Here is a 24,719-nt window from a genome sequence, read left to right as displayed (position 1 = left end):
GAGTTTTACCAGAGAGAACTTTTTATCCGAAAGACCTCTCTCTATGGCAGGGCAAACATCTAATTACCAAACATTTGCTCTTACAGTGTTATGAATTGCCCTCCTGCCCTTTGAGACCCCAAGTCCCTGTCCCATTCCTTAGTTTAGGATGGCATCTAAACCTCAACTGCCAGACATGCTCTTTGGCCTCGTTCTTTGCATATTTTTATGGGGTTTGTATATGTACAAAATTAAATTTGTTTTTCTCCCATCAATCTATTTTATGTCTATTTAATTATTAAGCCAGCCAAGGGACCTAAAAGGGCAGAAGGAAATTTTGCTTTCCTTTACAACATAGCTTACAGATGACACAAGTGAGATGTGAAAATAAATTTGGTTAAATCCAAGGGCCTATTTTTTTCTCTCCATTAATGGTTCTCAAATGGTAAAGCAAATCAGAATCAGTTGGAGGACTTGTGAAAACACAGATTGCTGGGCCTCATCCACAGAAGTTTCTATTTAGTAGGTCCAGGTGTGGCCTGAACACTTTAGTTTCTTACAAATTCCAAGGTGACGCTATGCTACTGGCCTGGGAACCACGCTTTGTAAACTCTACTCTATACTGTGCTGCTTCTCACTAAGAAGTCATACTTGGGGTATTTTACATTTCACTACTGGCAAGATTTACTATTCAAGATGAAATACTTGAGAATCATTTGAAAGCTGAAATATTACATACTGATTAATTAAATTTGTTAAATTCTTGTTTCACATGCATCTAGAAATTACATGCATTGGAAATGAAAATATTGACTAAAATATCTTTCCTGTCCTCCAATAGCTCAGCAACTAGTTGAGATTACAGTCATAAGTACATACTTAAATTTATTATTAACAAGGCAGACACAATAAATGTTTCAGCATGAGACTTTAAAAAAAAAATTTCTAGTGGCTTAGTTGGTTGGAGCATTGTCCTATACACCAGAAAGTTTGCGGGTTTGATACCCAGTCAGGACACATACCCATGTAACGGGTTTACCCCCAGCCAGGGTGTATATGGGAGCAACTCATTTCATGTTTCTCACACGATGTTTCTATTCTCTCTCTCTCTCTCTCTACTCTTCCTCTCTCTCTAAAATCAATGAACATATCCTTGGTGAAGATTTAAAAAATATACTCTGGGACTATGAGGTAGGAAACTCTATTAAAAACCAAGCACAAACAAGTCTTGACTTTTATCTTGCATTATCCTCAAGTCAAAGTCAATTCCTCCCTCTGTCTCTTGTTTTCAGGAAATATTAAATTGCAGTGGGAAAATTCACCATAACTTCCTAATTGCAAAAACCAAAGGTCTGGACACAGCTTTATGTTTTGGATGCATTGGACACTATTGATAATCTCTGCCTTGCCAGTGCCTACCTTGGCCCAGATAACCCCATTCTGCCTCCTGCTGCCCTTCCCACTGGCTCAGACCTTTAAGCTCGCTTCTCTTTGTTGTTTTAAAACCTCTACTGCTTCCAACTAGTCTTCAAATGTGCTTTCTCTGAGTTTTTTCCTAGGCCTTCTTTTCATACCTTACAAGCCTTTCTGTACTTCACAAAGGAGTGATTTTTATTAACACACGTCTGTTTACCTGACTCGCCTTTTAAAAGGTCCACTGAACCTCAGCTGCCTAAAGGCAAATATGTCTTCTCATCATCTGGTCTGACTCATTTTTTTCCCGATTTGTTGCTTCTCTTTTCATCACTCCATTCGTAGGCCCGTTATTGCATTGTCTTTTCCTAACTTAAGGTAAATTTTGTTGAGCTATTTACATTGTCTACCTTCAAGAGGCTTCTTTTTTAAGGAAAACCTCATTTCAGTCTTTTTTCAGTGTCTCTTTTATAGCCACGCTCACACACAACACTTTACTTGTAACACTCCTGGTCACCAAATATGTGGGGAGTTTTCTCCCCACCAAGCAGTTCTCAGCCACCAGCTAGGAGTCTTACAATTTAACTCAGTTTTGGCAAGTGAGATAGCATCAGATCCCACAGGCTAAGGGCTTAGTCCTGCGAGACCCCTCCTCCGTATCCTTCCCCACCACACGTGCATTTCAGACTCCAGTTGCAATCACCTGTGCTTCTCACCAACTGCCTGTAGATGGTGGTTCCAACAACCCCCTCCTTGGGCTTGATTAGTTTGCTACAGTGGCTCACAGAACTTGGGAAATATTTATGTTTACCATTTTATTAAAGAATATGATAAAGAATGCAAATGACCAGCCAGATGAAGAGATATGTAGGGCAAGATATGTGGGAAGGGGCATGAAGCTCGCAAGTGCTCGGTGCCTGCCGCTCTCTAGCCCCTGCATGTGTTCCCCAGTCCAGAAGCTCCCTGGTCTCTGTGATTCTGGGATTTTATAAAAGCGTCATCATGGAGGCATGATCGATCATTAACTCCGTTTTCAGTCCTCCTCCCTTCTTAAGAGAATGTGGAGTGGGGCTGAAAATTCCAAGCTTCTGTTCATGGCTTGGTCTTTCTTGTGACCAATCCTCATCCAAGAGCCATCTAGGAGCCCACTCAGAGTCACCTCAAAGGACACTCTTATCACTCAGGATAATAACAAGGGGTTCAAAAGCTTCTTGTTAAGAGCTGGAGACAGTAACCAATATACAAGTGTATATATCTTTTATATTTTTTCATACTTTTCCTTTGCTTTTTTTTTTATCTTCTATTCATTTGAAACTTTCCTGTCACCTCTATACTTTAATGGTACTCTAGTTCTTTTTTTGCCAACAGCTCTCCACACTAATAAATTTAACATGTGTCTTTCCATCCCATTTTAACTATAATTAGTACAATATATGTTAACACTTGAAAGCCACACACTGTTTTTGTGGTATTTGGTTAAAATATTTTAACTAATCTATTAATTGCACTTTTTAATTCCAATTTGCTTTGCTTAATATAAAGAACTTGAAATTTATTTATTTTTCCACATAAAATTCTATTCAATTTTACAACAAATTTTCCTATTTTTCATTCATGCTTAATTTCCATTGTTTGGTAGTCCTCATGTAGATAATTTTCTTTTTTGATGAAATGCTTTCTTCAAGGTTGCTGCTTTCAAAAATAAACTTTTTGATAAAAATTATAAGGTCTTATCATCCAGAATATTTATTCCACCTCCTATTTACATGATAATTTAACTACATACAAAAATCTATGCTTAAATTTTCCTGGAAAATTTGAAAATATTACCCTATTATCATTTTAATCTTATATTTAGAGGAAATGTAGATTTTATATTCAATATACTATATACAATATGGAATTTCTTATATACTTATATAAAATAATTTTATAATTTATAAATAATATAAAATAAAATACTATTATATAATTAAATACATTAATATGTATTATATAAAGTATAACATATTTTATATTATATACATAATACATGTTAAATACATACAAAGAAATGTATAATGCATATGTATGGTAAAAGAAACAACAATGGAATAAACTTTAATGTATCTGCTACAGGCTAAGAAATAGAAATGTAGATGTGTTTAAAGTCCTGCCCCTGCCTATATTAGGGATATGAAATCCTGACTTTGTGTTTTTATTACTTTTACTTTTACTTTGTGGTGTTTGTCACATAATGCATTTAGTTTTCTACTTTTTGACATTCACATAAATGATATTAGCTGTATAATTGAGTGACTTGCAGTTTTATCCTACTTTATATTCCTGAGACCTTGACACCTAGAGATGTATTTTATTTTCATTTCTCTGTAATACTTATAAGAGTATTATAAAATGACTTAATTTTTATATCTTATTGACAGCATCTTGTTTTGAAGATTTTGTTTTCACAAACAAAGCTCCCATGAATATTCTTGAGCATGTCTTCTGGTATACGTGTTAAAGTTTCTGTAGGGTAATACCTAGGATAAATGGCTAGACTTTACTGTGTGCACTTCTTCAACTTTAGATGATGAAAAGTTATTTTTCAAAATGATTGTTCAAATTTGTGGTCCCATCAACAGTCTTTGTTGCTGAATATCTTCATTAGAACTTTATGTTTCTTGATATTTTTTGTCAATATGATGATAACATTTTATTTTATTGTAGTTTTCTGATACCAATTTGCCAGTTAATTCTTAAAACATTTTTGGTTGAGGACATTCATATATCTTCTTCCTGGAAATGCTTGTCCAATTATTCTGACCACTAATTTGTTTATTTTTATCATTTCTATGAATATTTTATATCTTCTATAATAATCTATTACAGATATATATAGAGATAATAACCTATCATGGGTATACATGTGTGTGTACACATATTAAAAATATCTTCTCCAACTTTATTTTTAACTTCTAGTCTTCTGAATAATAGATGTTCTTATTTTTAATGCATGTTTAACGCTTAAACATTTAACTTGTGTTTTATGCTCTATGTATCTTGTTTAAAAAAGTAATTTTTCCAATCCAAGATTGTATGGTCTTCCATGTTGTCATCTGAAACCTTTACAATTATACATTTTACATTTAAAATTTTAGTTCTTTTGGAAATTATAATAAAATCAGAATGATATAAGGATTCAATATAATTTGTCATATAAATAGTCTTTTACCACAAAACATTTAATAGTCCATTCTATCTAAAACTAATCTGTATTGTTACCTTTGTCAGATGTAAGCTGCCCACATATATATGAGTGTGTTTCTTTACTTTTACTTTCTTCATTGTTCTGTTTGCCTTATTTTGCCCAACGCAAAATCTCTTAGTCATTCTAGCTCTACAGTAACTCTGTATATCCGGTATGGTAAGTTTCCCCACCTGTTCTACTTTGACTATTCTGTATCACTTGTTCTTAAATAAAGTTTTTAGAGTTATTAAATCTCACATCAAATTCTTTAAAATATTATGTAATTTTACTTGAAATTGAAGTAAATACATAAACTAATTTGTAAAGCATTTACAAAATTATACTATTATCTTCTCTGTATAAACATGGTATATATTTCCATTTAAGTCTTTCAGGAACTTTCTTTGTAATAGGCATTTTATGCATTGTAAGACTTTTATATTTGGTTAATGACAGTAATATTTTTAAATTACATAAGTTATATGTAAGTAAAAAGGTTTTAGAATAATTATGTATCCACAATTTGGCTAAAGTTATAAATTTTCATGACTTATTTACCATTCACTATAGGTTTTCAACTTCAACAATTCCATAACCTATGAAAATTAAAGCTTATTTTTTTCCTTTTAAATGCACTTAGTCTTATTTATTTTTCTTGCCTTGCCATTCTGATTAGACACTAATCTTCATTGCCTTTTCGATGATCCTTTCCCATGAAAAGGATTAAAAATATTTTATTATTACATATAATGTGTATATTAGGCACTTGTGAATGTCCATTATCAGATTAAGTAAAATTTCCTCCATCTGTATTTGCTGGTTTTTGAAATCATAACTGGATGTTCATTTTTACTTAATAATGTTTTCTGCATCACTTGAGATGATTAAGAAATCATAGATAAACCCCACGTATAAGGTTGAATGATTTTTTTAAATAAAATAAAAATAATTTCTTAAAATTTTTATTATACATGCTGGATTCATGGAAAATCAGGACCTATGAAAGAACTGAAGTTAGATGTAAATTATGTTCAGCTGAGCTGGTTACAAGTCACACTTAGCATGAGAACAGTAAAGCTAAAGCCTTCTTGTCCTTGTAGTTGCCTGTTTTCTTTATTTTAGCAATAGCTCTTCCTGGATTCAGCCCCTTGGGACAAGTAATCATGCAGTTCATGATGATGTGAGCATTGCACAGAGAGAAGGGGTGCTTGGCCAGATGCTCCTCCGTGAGGTTGATTCTAGAGTCAATCATCCAGCGATAGGCCTGCATAAAAATCACAGGTCCCAAATATTTGTCTCCACTCTAACAGTTGCTAGGGCAGCTGGTGCTGCAGCAGGCACAAAGGATGCACCCATGCAGCCTATACAGTTTCTCCTGACCTTTTGCGCACTGTAGACACCATTGTCTGCCCTCCTGGGATTCATCCTTCTTCAAATAATGCTCAATGGATTCGTTCTGAAGATCGAAGTTGCTCTGATCAGGAACAAGATCCTTTAGTACATATACATGTGGAAGAGGGTAGATTTTTGAGACTTGGTTGAAGTTGGTGTCAATCCTTTGTGTACAAGTTAGAGTGTTGCCTCCATTGATATTCATTTCACAAAAGCCACAGATACCTTCTCTGCATGATCTTTGGAAGGTCAAGGTAGAATCAATTTAATTCTTAATTTTATTAAAGCATCCAACACCATAGGACCACGTGTATTCAAATCAATTTTATAAGTGCACATGAGGTTTCTCTCCAGTCTTCTCTGGGTCCCATCAGTAGATGGAGCTCTGGCTGCAGCTGTCTGGGTTCCTGGCAGGTTTACAGGCAGGCTCGGTCCAGGGCTGTAGCCACAACAGGTGCCTCAAGGAGACTCTGACCACTGCTGTGACCTTGGCTCCTGACCAAGGTCAAATGATTTTTGATAAGGAAGCAAAGATGACTCAATTGAGAAAGGATACTTTTTTCAACAAATGATGCTGGGAAAAAATGTATATCCATACACTTCAAAGTGAAACTCATTTATACCTTACACTATATAAAAAAATTAACTCAAAATCAATTATATTCTCAAATAAAAAACCTATAGCTCTAAAACTCCAGGTTCAAAGAATTTAGATATAATACAGAAAATGTGGTTTACAGAGGAAAAAACATGATGAAATATACTTCAGTAGGAATAAGAGCTTCTGCTCTTGAAAGAGACCATTTAGAGAAAATACAAGCCATAGATGGGGAAAGTACTTGCAAATCAAGTATTTAAAATACATTTTTTTTTAAACAAAGAAGCAAAGCAAGTGAGATTTATTAAGCCCAAGATAGGGGTGCAGACATTTCTTTTAAAATACATTAAAAGGTGTATATACAGGGTATATAAAAAGCCCAGAAAAAGCAATGACAGTAAAAGAACAATTTACTTTTAAAATAATGGACAAGAGATTTAACAGACAAATCATCAAAGTTAATGTATAGTTGACAATCTAGTATATAAAAAAGATGAGCATTATCACTGTTCATTAAGGAAATGCAAATTAAGACTTCGAGGAGTTTCTATGGCATACCTATTAGTATGGCTAAAATTAAAAAGAGTGACATACCATGTGTTGGCAAAGATGAGAAGCGAGTGGATTCTTATACATTGATAGGAATATGAAATGTATAACCACTTTAAAAGACAGCTTGTGAGTGTCTTTACAAGTTCAGTACACAGCTACGTTATGTCCTAACCAGTCAGTTACTAGGCATTTACCAAACAGAAATGAAAACATGTGTTCACATGAAAACTTATACATAAGAGTTGATAGAAGTTTTGTTTATAGTAGACAAAAACTGGAAACACCCACATATCTTTCAATAGCAGAATGAATGAAAAAAATTATGATATATCCACATAATAAAATATTATTCAGCAGTAAAACAGTATGAACTATTTAGACATGCAAAAATGTGGAATGATATACAAGTAATTGTTTTGAGTGATAGGATACAGACAAAAGAATTGCATAGAATATTCTATTTAATTTAAATTCTGGAAAATGCAAACTAATCAATACTGACCAAAAATAAATTTATGGTTGCTTAAGGATAAAAGATGAGAGGAATAGGATGAGAAAATTTTTGAGAGTAATAGATATATTTATATTAGTTGTATTGATTGATGACTTTCCAGTGGTATATGTATGCCAAAACTTGCAAATTGTACATTTTTGTGTATGTCAAAATGTGTATATTTACATATTATATCATTTATACATCATTACTGCTATAATTAAAAAACTGGTAAAATTTTGAATGCTCTTGCTTGAAATTTGGGATCAGAGCAAGATGTTTACTCAGAGTGGCTTCTATCAGCACTGTTTCTGGTCATAGCCATTGGTAGTAAGAAAAGAAAAGGAATTAAAAGGTCTGGATGCAATTTAAGGGAGAAAGATATAACTTCATGATATGGTACTGGATCAACAAGACAGTATATGGGGAGAGAAAAATGAATCTTGACGGTCACCTACACCGTGCATAAATATTAATTCTAGGTAGATTAATTAATTAATTAGATTAGATTAATGGATTTGAAGCAGTCCTATTAAAAAGCTAAAGTACAAAGCACCTAGCAGATAGCATGTAGAATCTCTTTGTGAAGTTATTTTAGGCAAAGATTTCTTAAAGAAAATGAAAAAAAAGCCACTCCAGATTTAAAAATTTATAAACTCTTCTTCGTTGATATTATGAACTTCTGCTCCTCAAAAAACAGTTGCGGAATAAAAAAGTGAGACATAGAGTGGCTGAAAATATTCACAATGCATTTATCTGACAATGGACTGGTATACTGACTATATAAGGATTCCTATAAACAAGTAATGAAAAATAAACTTTCTAAACATAGGCAAAGACTCGGGAAAGCATTTCACAAAGAATATCATAAAAATAACCAACAAGCACATGAAAAGATGTTTAGCATTTTGGGTTTTCAAGGAATTGTAAATGGAACCACAAGAACCATCACACAGATAGTGAAATAGCTACAATTTAAAAGACTGCATAATACCTAATGCTAGAAAGGAAATAGAGTATGTAGAACACTCCTATATTTTTGGTGGGACTGTAAAATGATACAATCAATTTATAAAATCACTTGGCAGTTTGTAATAATGTTAAACATACACTTTTGATAAGATTCAGCCATTTGCTCTATAGTAGTTTTGGTTCAGTCAGAGGAAAGAAACCATGAGCAATTTGAACAGGCAAAGTTTAATGTAAGAGTGATTAAGTATAACAAGAATTAGAGATTAAAGAAACAAAGATTGTGCTAGAGATAACAGAAATAGCACAAAGAAGTAGTAGCCAGTACTTGCAGATTTGAGATAGAGCACCCAAGCTAGAGGTGCCCAGCTGACCACACAGGGTGCTCACTGTATGGCAAAAAAGTGTTGTGGTGCTGTGCTGGCAGAACATTCTGGAAATCAATTCCTTAAGAGTTTTAGGTATTTTATTTTATTTTGCTTAAAAAAAACTCATAGACACAGACAACAGTATAGTGATTACCAGAGGGAAAGGAGTAAAAGATGGTAAAGGGGGGATAAATGTTGATGGAAGGAGACTTAACTTTGGGTGGCGAACACACAATACAATATACATATGATGTATTATAGAATTGTACACCTGAAACCTATATAGGTTTATTAACCAATGTCGCCCAAATAAAATCAATAAAAAGGAGTCGGGTAAATTCACAACAACATATGGTTATTTTATTTATCTTATATAGCTGTGACTTTATACCCATTCACAACTCCCTATTTCCTCCTTCCCCCGGCCCCTGACAACCGCCATTCTATTTTCTGCTTCCACAGATTTGACTGTTTTAGATGCCTTGAATAAGTGGAATCAGGTTGTATTTGATCTTCTGTAAGTGACTTATTTCAATTAGCATAGTAGTTATGTCTATTTACCTTGATAATAGTCGTGGTGTCACCTTGTATTCTTATGTTTATATATTAACCATACTTCAATAACATTTAAAAAAAAGTCTGAGTGCAGCTGTCTGCCATACACTGGGAATCAGGTGCTGGAGAAGCTCCTGGGGTAGTGGAAACCAGAGGCTGGAGACATGGTTTCCTTTGCAGAAACATGCAGGAAGTGATCTGGGACCCTGATGCACAGCTCTTTTTTCTCTTGGGATGTTTATCTAGCGCCCTCTATTGACAAAATTTTACATGGTGCCAATGGACAGAGGAAAAATTATTTAAATAACTCAGCTTCATTTTCATAGAGCAGGACACATTTGTGATTTTGAAACAGAGAGGCTACAAATCAATAGCTGGCACACATTCCCAGGTATTTAATTTCCAAAGTTATAATTTCCATATATTTATTTTCAAAGAATATTAAAACCTATTCATCATAAAAACTTTTTTTAAGGATGTTCATTACAGCTTTATTCATAATAGCAAAAAAATGGAAACACATATACACATTATCAGAAGATTAGATAAACACAGTGTGGTATATTCATACAAAGGTACACTACACAGCAATTACAAAAAAAAAGATAGCATACAACATATGCAAATATCAAAAGCATTATATTAAGCTAAAGAAGCAGGACACTAAACTGCATGTATAATTCTACTTACATGAAATTATAGAACAAGGAAAACTAATCTTTTGGATAATAAGAATACTGGCTGAATCTGTGGTGGGAAATGGAGATTAGAAAGAACTGGAAAGGCAGAAAGGGAATTGGTTATTGTGTTAGTAAAGTTCAATATTTTGTTTGGATACTGACTAAATGACTATATATATTTATCAAAATCCATCAAAATGTATTCTCAGTAAGTGTATATTTTACTAGGTATAATTTTATGACAATTTAAAAAATCTATACATCTGATAAGACCTGAAAATTTTAGATAAAATGAGTTAAATAAGGTTGTAAAAATGAAAAATCTGTACAATTGTTTTCTTACTGAAAAATGATGGCAGAAAGGACTCTATTAAGATTTAGTTTTATTTTATTTTATGGCCACATGGTTTCCTAAGTCAAAATACAATATAAACAAAAAATTTTAGGACAATCAAAATAATTATTGTCATATATACTTTCTGATATGTAGCCTCTCTTAATTAACTGTTATTTTCCAGAGGCTTTTATATCAGCCGAAACAAAGAAAATGGGGGCACATATGTAAACCATTTATATTTCTGTTGAAAGATTTATGTTTTAGTCATCAAACAATAGACAGTAAAAAGACATGCTGACAAATACAAATTTCTCTAAAATATGAAGTCGAGCAAACTTCTTTTTCACATTTTTTTTTTAGTTGTGTGAGGCACTATAAAATGAATCAGAAAAAGTTACACAGTTTTTGCTACGGGTGTAAAAATGAGTTAAATCTATTTGAAGATATGGCCAATGAAGAGTTTTGAAAAATTGCTAAGCTGATCACTTTGAATACTTTTATAGCATTAATATATTACAGACAGTGTCAGCATAATTTTTACAATATTATGATATGGTCATTAGAATTACATGAATCTGTCCAACAAATATATTTAGAAGAAAATTCAACACACTGTGTGTTCTGCTCTATTCACTGATGTGCAAATTGCCAAAGTATACTCTTTGTAGAGCAGAATATGAAGGAAAGTAGGCTACCAGATATGTGATGTAAGTAAGGTAGTCAAATCAAGTAAAATCTGATTTTTTGTTAAAATAAAGCAAAAATTAAAAAATGGGGCTGCAAGTCTTAACATTCTCGTATTTCCTATTTTCATAGTAATGTATGACCATGACCTGGGTTTCTGTGGCAACAAGCAGGATGAAATCAGAATCGTGATGTAGATAAATGACTCCTAATATATCATCTTTCTTGTAATCATAGAAGGGTATGTGTCAGAAATGAAGTTATAGCTATAATTAAAGAACAAAACAAAAACTATATACCACCAGCAGACCTATGTTCCTGTCAGCATAAAGGTGCTGACTCAAGAGCGCCTGTAGAATGTAAAACACAATACAAATGATTCTGACTGTTAATACCATGTGACAAGTAGTTATTTTGTACCATTGTCTTTCAGAAATTATAGCATGGCTTGAAGACATCTCTATTAAACTTCATACTGAAAGGGGAATGGATAAGGATACTCAAAAGTGACTCTGTACAAAATGATGATCAAAGTCCACATTTTTCTTTTTATTTTCAGTAGATATTTTCAATATCTGAGTAAAACAGTGCATATATAATATACATTTTTACATATCTCTATTAAGCTCTTCTTTGATTATAAAGTGAAATAAGAGAATTACTTGGATTTTGTATTTTTATTCATAATAATATGTATAATTTTATTCATAACAAAATTATTTGCTTTTGTAATTAATATACTCTATTAAAATATATTTTGCTTGTAATATACAATAACAATTTGTATCAAAAAGTTACCTTAAGTCCTAGCCATTAGTTTAGTTGGTCAGAGCATCATCCCAATATGCAGTTTGAGGGTTCGATCCTCAGTTGGAACACGTAAAAAAAATCAACCAATAAACACATAAGGAATTGGAACAACAAGTCAATGTCTCTCTCTCTCTTAAAGCAATAAAAAAACTTTTTAAAAGTTACCATAGAAAAATCCATATATAATATTGTATATTTAAGTTGTTTTAATATTCTTGTCACCTTACTATATCAGAAAAACCTAAAAATGTTATTCTAAATTCTGAGCTTCCAGGTAATGTCATGAGGGGAAAAATAAATAATTTCAATTAGTATCAAAATGTTTTATTATGCTAATAAAGAAATAGAATACTTTGAAAATACATATTAATCCATTTTGAGTAAACACAATTTCATATCAGTTATTCACTTATTACTAATTATAATATCATTACCTTGGTAAAAATTAGAAAAAAAAGTATGAAATTTAATGGAAATTATTCAAAACAAGGTACCTGTAAATACATTAGAAGTCATATAGGTAAAATCTCAAATCTCAAGAGTGTTAAATTGTAGGACACCCAGTCAGTGCCCACCAAGAACTGGGGAATTGCTTGGTGTGGAAAAACTCACTCATCTTGTGTCAGAAGTCGTGTGAATAGTATGAAGAAAAAAGTGTTCTCTTTTTGCAAATATTGTGAATTTCACTTTCTTGAGTGCTGCTGATACCTTTTCTTTCCTATAAATGTTCTCGATCATTTTTCTCAGATGCAGTCAAATTACCTGAAAGTAACTCGATCCTTTCTGGTTTTCTTATTCATTAATCGGGATTAGAGAAACATGTAATCTAAGGCAAATCATGCCCTAATACTAAAGTTAGATTCTTCTAAGTGTTGTGTCTAATATCAAGTTTCCTAGACTGGCAAGTGTCAACAGACATTATTTCTGTGAGTACCAGAGTCGATTCCTTCTAGCCTTTCCAGGTGATTCTCTCCCCAGTCTCTGGCCTGTTCCTCACATGAGTGCACTAATCAGCACTCTCCTGCATACTCAAGGTGCATACTCTGTAGGTATCAGGGTCTGCTCTCTCCAGCTCTCTCATCTCCAGTAGTCTTTCTGCAAATGATAGCGTCTTTGGTCTCCTGGACTCAGCTCCATTGCTTAACTCAGGGAGCCCACTGGGCTATGACTGGGTTACCTCTCTTTGCACCCCTCCCAGAAAACTCTTTCAAGACAATGAACTGTGACAATGAGAGAGTTCATTTCACTTGTTTTGGTCTCTCAGGGATCACTTCATTGTTTCATGTTTAGTTTCTTAAAAACCACCATTTCGTATATTTTGCCTTATTTTTCTTAGTTGTTTCAGGAGAAATAATACCTCAATCCTTGATTCACATCTTAGACTGAAGCAGAAAACACAACCTACTTTTTGTTTATTGTAAATTAATTCTAAATCACACTCATCTCACATTTCATTTCTATAGTACGTTTGAGTGCTTAACTTCTTATGATTATGTAAGTCGTATTTTTCAAATAAAAATGCCAAAGTAGATGCAAAACATAAAATATTGCTTACTTCACCTTATTTCATATTACTGCTAGGTAGTAAGCAGAGCTTTATTTCCTCAGTTTCAGCATAAATACTGAGCTAATTGTGCTCTTATGCCAGTTTGAATTAAGTGTTTAGGAAATTCTAGAATTATATAATAAATGTTCAATTCAAGTGGGCCAATATCTGTCTTTGCTGAATTTACCTTTCCTTTAAGTGGGTGTACTCATTTGGATGTGATGATCTATGTGATATATTATCTACAGTTCTACCTCCTATGTGTGCTCTTCATGTATTTCATCCATATGCATAATTTTTCAGGAAAATTATATTTCCATTATTAAGAAAAGATATTTTCTTAGTAAAATAAATCCCGGAGACATTGAAAATGACACTAAGCCATTGTTTCACTTAGAAGAGATAGTATTTAGCCCAAGAGACCTTTTTTCTAAATTAAACAACAAACACAGAATGTCTCAGAGAGGATTTAATTGACCAAAAAAAAAAAAAAAGGACTTTTTGGATACCCTTACAAGAAGTAGATGAATGTGAAATACAAAATAAAAATTTATGAAAATGTTTCTAACTGTGATTTTTTTCAGACCAATTCAATAGCACAAACCCGTGTTTTAGTTCTTCAAGTCACCATTAATTAGACATTTAAAATGGCAACATTTACTTCTGAATATACAGCTCATATGTCAGCTCACTTTTTTTAATTTCTGAGTAGTCAACTACATAAAGTCTTAAATATTCTGCATAAAAAATACCGAGATTTTCATTCTCAATTACATGGCAGACTAAATAACATAACATTTCTTCTTTCTTCTTCAGAAAGCAATTTAAAATGGTGGATAAATATACTTCTTGCACTGGACATACACCTCCAGCCCAGAATAACAAATGAAGTTTCTAAGTAATTTTTATGTGTTTACCTCAAACAGAAAGGGCCATTTAAATTATGTAAAGATCTTCATTTTGTACCCCCGAGAGCTGTATCGCTTACTTGAACTTATTCTCCTGGGACATCCCTATGCTCTATAGATTCTGGATCTAATTAATCTTTTATACAGAAATATCCTGCTACAGGCATTCAATAGATCAGTTCTATTCCTTTGAAAATATATCATTAGGCACTTTCCTGAAGGTCTGACAAGGACATTAGCTGGGTCACTTTCTTTCCTTTCCCCAGAGGCATCCCCCACCCCTCACAAAGAGAAAGAATGCGTACAGGCCAACAGCTTAACTCCCCACAGTGTACCAACTGTGGAGGAACATACATTAGAGTTGTATCTTCAAAGTGAGTGTTGTATAGCACTTTAAAGTGCTTTCATATTCATAATTTTAATGAATAAATATGCCCTTTGCATGTGTCTACACAATTAAATCTCAGAAAATGCTGATACATGATATATCAGATAAAAGGGCTCCTCCATGGCTTTGAATTAGCCTCTGGACATTGTGTCCTCACGGATCCACAAATGTACAAAAAGCTTTCTCAAATTCTCACATTTTTAAACAAATATTTAAATTCCATTCATTGGGTACAAAAAAAGATCAACACGTCAGCCTGACATCTGAGTTTTTTTTCCTTCTCCAGATGTGTATATTTCCCAGTATCTTATTCTCATCACATATATGACTGTTAAATATTATTCAGATAAATTTCACACTCTTTTAAGCTTATTTTTATAACAAAAATTAATAAGTATTAATTAAGAAATTATTAGTTTATTGTACAGAATAGGAGAGATAGAGATGCACCCTAAAAGTAAGGACATAAAATCAAAATAAACAAAAAATCCAAGGTTTGTGGGGATACAGAGGATATAATCTATAATATGGATATTAAGGAAGACTTTGAAGAAGAGGAACTATAAGGTAAATTTTAAGGATGATTAGAATTTTAACAGGAAGAGAAGAATGAATTTCCAGACAGATTTAAGAACATTCCTGAGTGTACAAGGTATGTAGTACATGGTATGACCTGGGAACCACAGTAATATGGTGGGTTGTGTTTGTAAACAAAGTTGTAAAGCTGTCATTATTGATAGTGTAGAATCATGAATATGAATCTAAAGAATGTGAGTTTAATTGTGTATATTATATGATTTCACCAAAGTATTCTGAATAAAATGAGCCTTTGACATGTTAAACTTTAGAACTGTTGCTTAAGAAAAGGAAAGAAATCAAAATAACATTTGTTGAGTGTCAATCAATGTTTCTCGCACTTTCATTTATTCAAACACATTTCATACTGGCCCTAATCCTAAGTTAGAAGTGTAATATGTAATTTACATCTGAGGAAAAAACATTCATAAAAGCTTTATAATTTACTCAAAGTCACAGAAGTAGTAAGTAGATGGACTTAAAATTTACTGATGAGGGGAAGCCATAGAGAGCTATGACTACTTTGACACCCGAACAACAATTAAGAAAATGAGGAAGTCAGCAGGAACTAAATTGTGTCTCAAGTCTCCATTTGGCTTCTCCACATAATGCAGTAGAAATTCAGGCCTATTCTAAGAAGCATGTTCTGTTAAACCCTTATTGTTGTTGATCAAATTCTTGAACTTACTTGAACATACTTGGAGTACTTATGCTATGAAGATAACAAAATACACATAGTGTGGAGCACTGAATCTTCCCAGTAGTTGATACTTAATAAGGTATATTATTACTACTATAAAACTTCAGTTATTCAAGCATTCTTTATTATCTAGCCTAGAAGAAGAGATGAATTATAGTAATTTAACTTCAAATCTGGTTGGCTGACCTTAAATATCTGCAGACGATACATTAGGAATTTTTCTGGTTACTAATTATTTGAGCTTGCTGCACAGATAATTTACAAAATAAATATATTTATAATGTACAAATGGACCTTAAACTGGCCACTTTTTCTTTTTTGGTTTTAAGCTTTGGAAACACCACACAAAATTAACTGATGACCAAATAAGAATTATGGGACACATTAGTGATGGGACAGAAAGTGACCATGATTCTCAAAGTAAAAGATAGGACTGATAAAGATGGACCTGAGACTTCCGGTGAAGATGGAGGCATGGGTAAACACGGCTTGTGTCCTCATGCCACCACATCAAAATTACAACTAAAATATAGAATAACCCTTACTCAGAACCATCAGAAATCAAGTTGAATGGAAGTCTGACAACTATGGAATTAAAGAAACCACATCCATCCAGACAGGTAGGAGGAGTGGTGATGTGGAATGGGCTGGTCCCACATCCATGTGTGGTGGATAAAAATTCAGAAGGGATATCTCAGGAGTGAGGAGTCCCAGGCCCACACCAGGCTCCCTAGCCCAGGGTTCCAGTGCCAGGAAGATAAGTCCCCATATCTCCTAGCTGCAAAAACCAGTGGGGACTGAGTCAATGGAAGAAACTTCTGGAGGCCCAAGCAGTTCCCATTAAAGAACCCACACATAGATTTACTCAGATGCACTCCCTCTGAGCTCTAGCTCCAGGGTAGCAGCTTTAAAGGCACCAGTGAACTACAGCGAGGAACTGAAGTGTCTGACATCAAGGTGAGAGCTGGAGGATAGCTTTCTCTCAGACAGAAAGGTGGGCAGAGGCCACCATTTCTTTTCTGAGTCCTCCTCGCCAGAGCCACAGACTGGTGCTGTATCTGAGACTCCATAAATCTGGCTAACACTCTTTGCTCCACTCTGGAGATCCCCTGAGACTCTGACCCCCGCAACCTACAGGCCCACTCAAACTGGTAACTGTGACATTTCTGTATGAATGGATGGTCTTGGCTCATGCTTCACAACTTCCTAAATTCAATCAAACAAGCAACAGCCAGCCTCAGTAAGTTCCCAACCCCCGTATCTCCTGTTAAGCAGCCCCAGGTCTGGCACAAGCAGCATCTAGCTTAGATTCACAGCTTGGCTTTGCTCGGGAATCTCCAAGCCCAGGACAAGTAGCTGCCATCTCAGATTACTTGATAGTTCACACAGGGCCCTAAGATCACAGGCGGGAGCTGACCTTGATCTGCACCTCCCCAGAAACCCCAGAGCCTGAACACCAAGTAGACAGCTACAGACCATGTCAGAGCATCACCACCCTGCCCCTGAACAGCTGATCCTCCTGTTCACCATGTTTAATCTTGAACCATAAACTGTGAAAAAGAGTATGGAAATATGCTTTTTGGTTAAGCCAGAAACAGCTCATACTTAGAAGTGAGTGTTCTCTCCCATCTGAATGTCAGAACTGGAAATTTTATGGTCATTTTGAAAGGAGGAAGTAGAACTGGATGCTGGCGATGTAAATGACAATGCTCTATAGCTAATAAATTTAGACTAATGATGGTTCTTTCCTCATATGAGAAGAACCAAGAGACCAAAAATCTCCCCTCAAAACTTTTCTGCTTGTAGAGACTTTTCTACATCCAATAAATAATTATATTTTGTCATAGAGTGTTAATAAATATGATATACTACATTTTCATGTAGGAGCAAATATTGTTTTTTAACTATTATATACTAATGATAGATAACAGTATGCATACTTTATCTTTAGACTTAAATTTAGAAATAATAAAAATTTAAACAAATATATAGCAACACATATCATGTTGGCTAAAGATAATAGGTAATATTATTTTTTGAATTTTATTAAATTTATTGGGGTGACATTGGTTAATGAAATTATATAGGTTCCAATTCCATAATACATCACCTGTATATTGTACTGTGTTCACCATCCAAATCAAGTCTCTTTCCATCACTGTTTATTCCCTCTTTATCCTCTTCTACCTTCCCACACTCACCTCTCCCTCTTGTAATCACCATACTGTTGTCTGTGTCTGAGTTTGCTCTTTTGCTTAATCCCTTCACCATTTTAACCCAGTCCCCTAACCTTCCTCTCCTCTGATAGCTATCATTCTGTTTTCTATACCTATGAGTTTGTTTCTTTTTTGTTTATTGTGTTCATTAGATTACACATATAAATTAAATCATACGGTATTTTTCCTTCTCTGACTGGCTTAATTTCACTTAGTGTAATACTCTCCAGGCCCATTCATGCTGTTGCAAAAGGTAAGATTTCCTCCTTTTCTATGGCAGAGTGGTATTCCATTGTATAAATGTACCACAGCATTTTTATCCACTTATCTACTGCTGTGCACTTGGGTTAATGTTTGTTTTTTTTTAATCATTAAGAGTAATGTAAGTTTGTTGATGTTTGTCGATCTTTGAAATAATTCTACGTATCTTTATTAAATTTTTATTGCAATCTATGTAAACTTTATGCTTTATAAATGTCACAGAAAAGCCTTGTTTCACTTGTGCTTGAACTTTCTATGGCCAACAATTTCTTCTATCAACACCTGCTGGAAATAACTTCACCCCTAAATATAACAGGTTTCCCTGTTTGTATTTTGTTTTATGACCCAATTAACTCTAAATTAATTAGCCTTTATGATGAAAGAACACCATTAAGTTGACATATAATGTTATAAATAGACTCCCAAAGGATGAAAAATAAAATGTGTTAATGCAGCCCATTTTTAAAGCCAGCTCTGTCCTGGCTTTTAAAAATGTGGCTTAGTGGATTGAGTGCCAGCCTGTGAGCCAAAGGGTCACCAGTTCAATTCCCAGTCAGGGCACATGTCTGGGTTGCTGGCTGGGTCCCCAGTTGGCGGTGTGCAAGAGGTAATCACACATCAATGTTTCTCTTTTTCCCTCCCTTCCCCTTTCTCTAAAAATAAATAAATAAAATCTTTAAAAAATTAAAAAGCCAGCTCTTACAAGCATGATATAAATGGCTTTGTTTCCAAGTGGAGTTTCCCATTATATTTGAAATAATTCAAATTATGATAAAAAAATTAATTTTAGTTTTCCCTAAAAAAACATAATTTTTTTTTCATCAAGTGCCATGTGCATTATCCAACTCTAACTCACACCTTTGGGGATTGTGGTATGACCAATTTCATGAGTCTTTAGTTTTATTTACACCATATACTTAGACTAGATCAGCTAGAATTACAGGAGTTATTTTGAAAGAAATGTTCTCTCCCTTTGGAAGGAAAGTTTTCAATACATACCTATTTTTTTGTAAGTAAAATTTATATATATACAAACACATAATTAAATAAACTTTAAGTTTTAGAACTTTAGACTTACAGAAAAATTTTAAAATAGTCCAGAGAGTTCTTGTATATCTCACACTCCTATTTTTGTATCTTATTTTAGTATAGTACATTTGACATAATTAATGAATGATACTGATACATTATTACTAAGTCTATAGTTTATTAGCATTTTCTTAGATTTTACATGTTTGTTGTCTGTTTTGAGATCCCATTTTAGATCTCTTATTATGATTTATAACTATGACTTCTTAGGCTTCTCTAGACTATGACAACTTCTTCAGACTTTTCTTGTTTTTAATGACCTCAAATTTTAAAGAAATACTGGTCAGGTATTTTGTGGGATGGCTTCCTATTAGAATTTGTTTGATAGTTTCCTGATGATTACACTGAGGTTATGGGTTTTGTGGAGGAAACCCGCAGAGGCAAATGTGCTATTTTTCATTACATCATATCAAGGGTACATACTATCTATATGATTGATGACTGTGGATGTTGAACTTGATTACCTGACTGGGGTAGTGTTTATCATGTTTTTATACTATAAAGATACTATAATTTTCCCCTTTCATATTGTACTCTTTGGGAAGAAGTCACTATGCAGACTAAATGAAATTTTTATATCTATCTTTTAAATTCATACCTTTTTTACATTAAAGGAAAAGTCCACTTTTTCCTTTTACATAAAGTCTAACTTTACTGGCTAGAACCTCAATCAAATAGAAGTGTGATAGTGAGCACCCTGTATTGTTCAAAATTTTAGGTAGAAAATTTTTAATATTTTTTCTTTCTTTTTGCTTTTTAAAAATATAGTTTATTAAGTAAAGAAGCCACCTGCAATTCTTAAAAAGTCTGGTATAGTTGGCCCTTTGCATTTGTGGTTCTGCATCCATGGACTCAACAAGCTATGTATCAAAAATATTTTTAAAAAGCTCTATTGTTGTCCAGGCTGGTGTGGCTCAATTGGTTAGGCATCATCCTAAAAACTGAGATGTTAGCAGCTTGATCTCTGGTCAGGGCCTGTGCTTGGGTTGTGGGTTTGTCAGGCTGGGACACGAGCAGAAGGAAACCGACTGATATTTCCTCTCCTGCATTGATGTTTCTCTCCCTCTCTTTCTTCCTCCCTTAGCTTCTCACTAAAAATCAAAATAAAATTAAATTTAAAAATATTTGAAAAAGTTATACTGTTGCTGACATGCCTTATGTAGTTAGGCCTACAGTAGTTGTGTTTGTATTGAGCATAAACAGACTATTTTCTTGTCATTATTTCCTAAACAATAAAGTATAACAGCTATTCACATAGCATTTACATTGTATTATATATTATAAGTAACCTAGATATGGTTTAAACTATGCTGGAGAGGTGTGTTTGTTATATGCAGATAATGCACCATTTTATGTAAGGATCTTGATTATGGGTGGCTTTTAGTATCTGCATGGAACGCTGGAACCAATCCTCCATGGATACTGAGGATGATTGTTGTTTTGTGTTATAAATGGATGTTCAAATGTTATCACATCTTTGTTTTATGCCTAAAGGTATTTTCATATGATTTTTCTCTTTATTTTCTCTATATGGTGAATTACATTAATTTTTCAATTATTAAAAAATCACCTCGTGTGTCTCAAGCTTACATATGTTATAGGTCAACAATTTCTCATTAAAACTGGGGGAAAAATGAGGATTGTGGATACTTAGATGAAGTATTTACTGGGAGGGGACAGATTAGGTGAATCTAGGGTGCTGGCACTGTTCTGTTTCTTGATTTGGGTGCTAACAGCACAGGTGTGTTCACTTTATGAAAATGCATGAAACAATGGTACATTTTTCTATATGTGCGTTAAAAAATCTTGCATTCTTGATAGAAGCTCAACCCTATGTAATATAGTTATGATCTTTCTGTATATTGCTGAATTCTATTTCCTAAAGATTTGATTTATTAACTTAGATAGACTTTTCTTTCATATTCAAGAGAACAATTGGCCTAAAATTTTAATATTAAATTTGAAGCAGCCTTGTAAAACAAGGTAAGTACTGTTTTTCCCTTTTAAAATTTCTGGTCAAGTTTTGTGTAATAGTGTTTTATCTATTACATTAATATTTGAAAACTCATCAATACAGCCAGTTATCTAGTCTATAGATTGTATTATGGGACATTTAAAAATTACAGATTCATTTTCTTTAATAGTTAAAAGAATATTTTAATTTCCATTCCTTTTCTTTGTTTTTTTGTATTTTTTTCTATTACCACCTATTCCCTTTATTCCCTTTTCCACCTCAGCCGCCCCCTCCCCTGCAATCGCCACACTGTTGTCCATGTCCATGAGTCCTTTTTCTTTTTGGCTTGATCCCTCCATCACCCCCTAACCACCTGCCAGAGTATTTTAATTTTCTCTTCTAAGGATTTGTCCATTTTGTCTAAATTGCCAAATTTATCATCAAAGATAATGTATCTATTTTTATGTCTTTAAGATTTGTGATAATCTTTCTTTTACCATATCTCATTTGGTAGTGTTTGGTCCATTTTTCTCATTTTTATCAAATTTCAACATTTCAATTTCTACTATCTATTTAATTGAAAAAATGCTTAGTTTTGTTGATTTTACTCTATTTTATTTATATTTTCTATTTCAAAGATTTATCTATTTTCCTTCCTTATATAGTCTTTGTTTTAATTTTTAAACTTAACTTCCTCAGATAAACACCATAGATTTTATTCTTTCTTCTTTCCTAACATTTATTCATAGCTATAAGTTTCTTCCAAATATTGCTTTTACTACATCTCATTTTAATATGTAATATTTTTATTACCATTCACTCTAAAATATATTTTAAATTCATTGTGATTTTTTAGCCCAGTGATCAGGTAGAGATATATTGCTCAATTTCTAAACATTGTAGAATTGTTCCTATATATAGATTAGTACCTTAAGTCCACTCTAATCAACAGAAAAATCTCATTTTAATCCTTTGACAATTGTGAGTTTCTTAATGTCACATATTATAATCAATTTTAATAAAAATTTTATGTGCACTTGAGAGAATACATATTTTGCTGTTGTCTCATGTAAAACTCTCTATATAAAAATCTTACGAAAGGTTTTGCTCCATTATTTATTTAATGATGTTTTATCTAAATCTTATATTAGTAAATTACAGAATTGTACTGACGTCTCCTACTTTAATTCCTTTGATTTTTTTTTCAGGTTGTGCTTTATGTACTTGAAACTTGTTAAATATTTTGCCTTTGAGTTTATTTTATAATTAGTCCAGTATTAACATAAATGCCAATTTTTAATGTTTTTATTATATTTTTCTTTTTCAGTCAATTTGTCTTTTTTTATTGTTAATGCATATACTTTGTCATCAGAACATATTTCTTGTGTTTAGTTTTATTCTAGTCAGATAATCTTTACCCTTTAATTTCAGTACTTAGTCCATATGTTTTATTGTTTCTTTATTTTGATTTAATTATAACAATGATTTTTCTATTTATTCCAATTAAAGGATTTAAATTACCTAATTTTGACAATTGCATTATGGCCATGGAATTAAAAGCCATTTTTATAGAAATGCATACTGCTATATTTAAGAGCCGAACTGGATAAAAGATATAAATTTCTGTAAATATTTCAGAAATATATATATTTATGAATATATATATATTCAGAGAAGGAAAGAATAGGAAAGAGAAGGAAAGAATATATATATTCAGAATTTCCACAGAAGGAAAGAGACAAAAGCCTGGTAAATCCAAGGACAATATGTAAATAGTTAATACACTTGGGTAATGAGTATGTTGTGAGCTTGTTAACTTAACGTTTAAGTAGAGCACAGGATGCCAGACGACAAGGCTCTGTTCAACAAAAGACCACGAGAGAAATTGAAATAACAATTCATTACAAGTCCTGGAGGAAGTGCGTGGCATGCTTGCCGGGCCGCACAGGAAGATCAAGACAGAGTGCACATAGAGAGACTGGCAGGATGGGGCACATGCTTTCCCAAGGATTCCTGGGAAGAATGTTTTGGGGTTCCTGGGCTGAGGCGGAGTTGGTCAGTTAAACCAAAAATGCAGGGGTTTTTTTGTAAACTCCACGGGAATCTTATCTAATTGACAGCATACAATGGGAAAGCACGGGAGACCATCAATCCCAAGTGCTACCGGGAAAGTCGCCAAGAACTTGCGTTTGCTTGTGACGGCAGGCATGCGTGAGCAGGAAGAGCCAAGAACCAAGACCCCGAAGGCTGCTTGGCTGCATACAATGACGCCATGGAGGAGCAAAGCCAAACTCTTGACATGCTGTATGGGATTTTCTTGGATTACTCTTACATCTTTTCTGTACATTTGAAATTAAATAAGAGTAAAAGTTACATAAAAAATAAAATAAATCCTTCACCATAAACAAAAACAGGCATTCATAATTTCAAATATATTTTCTAAGTTGCAACTATGATCTAAGCCTATTACTGACTCTTCTGGATATGAAAGTCAAAAAAGTAGACTTGCTCTTTTCCCTAATGCAGTTACTATGCTATGAATAAAACAGACAAAAATGAACAAATAAATTAATTAATTAAATGTAAATTCTGAAAAGTGTTGTGAATTAAACATAGAAGGTAATGAAATAGCAAAACTGGCATGATGGTGCTTGATGTCACGTTAGAAAGAATAGTCAAATTTCTCTTGCTGGCCTCCACTGGGTCTAAACCTAAAAGAAGAACAGAATTATTAATAAGGTCTCATCTCTGAGATCCAGGGACCTAATGCCTATTTAGTGCTAAAGATTAAACAGAATACAGCACCACTACGCTTACAAGTGTTAAATAACAAGTAACATTATTCTGCTAATGGAATGAGATAAAGAGCGTGAGGAAGACTTTTTTTCTGTGGCGCAGGTGCAATGGGACATGCAAGCTGAAGGCAAAGATGATAATGAGAAAAACTATCTGACAAACTAGCCCCCATTATCAATACAAAGTATGTCTGCATACATTTGAAACCCATGCTAAATCAAATGCA

General features: G+C 33.3%; 1 pseudogene; it reads right to left on the bottom strand.

Annotated features, from left to right (window-relative positions):
* Nucleotides 1-5,678: 5,678 nt before the first annotated feature.
* LOC129078816 (succinate dehydrogenase [ubiquinone] iron-sulfur subunit, mitochondrial-like) overlaps nt 5,679-24,719 on the bottom strand; it is a 173,098-nt pseudogene continuing 154,057 nt past the window's right edge.

This window comes from Pteronotus mesoamericanus, unplaced genomic scaffold (genome assembly GCF_021234165.1).
Source record: "Pteronotus mesoamericanus isolate MK-2021 breed Mesoamerican mustached bat unplaced genomic scaffold, CSHL_Meso_final contig_74, whole genome shotgun sequence".
NCBI lineage: Eukaryota > Metazoa > Chordata > Mammalia > Chiroptera > Mormoopidae > Pteronotus > Pteronotus mesoamericanus.
This window is presented reverse-complemented; position numbering and strand designations above follow the sequence as displayed.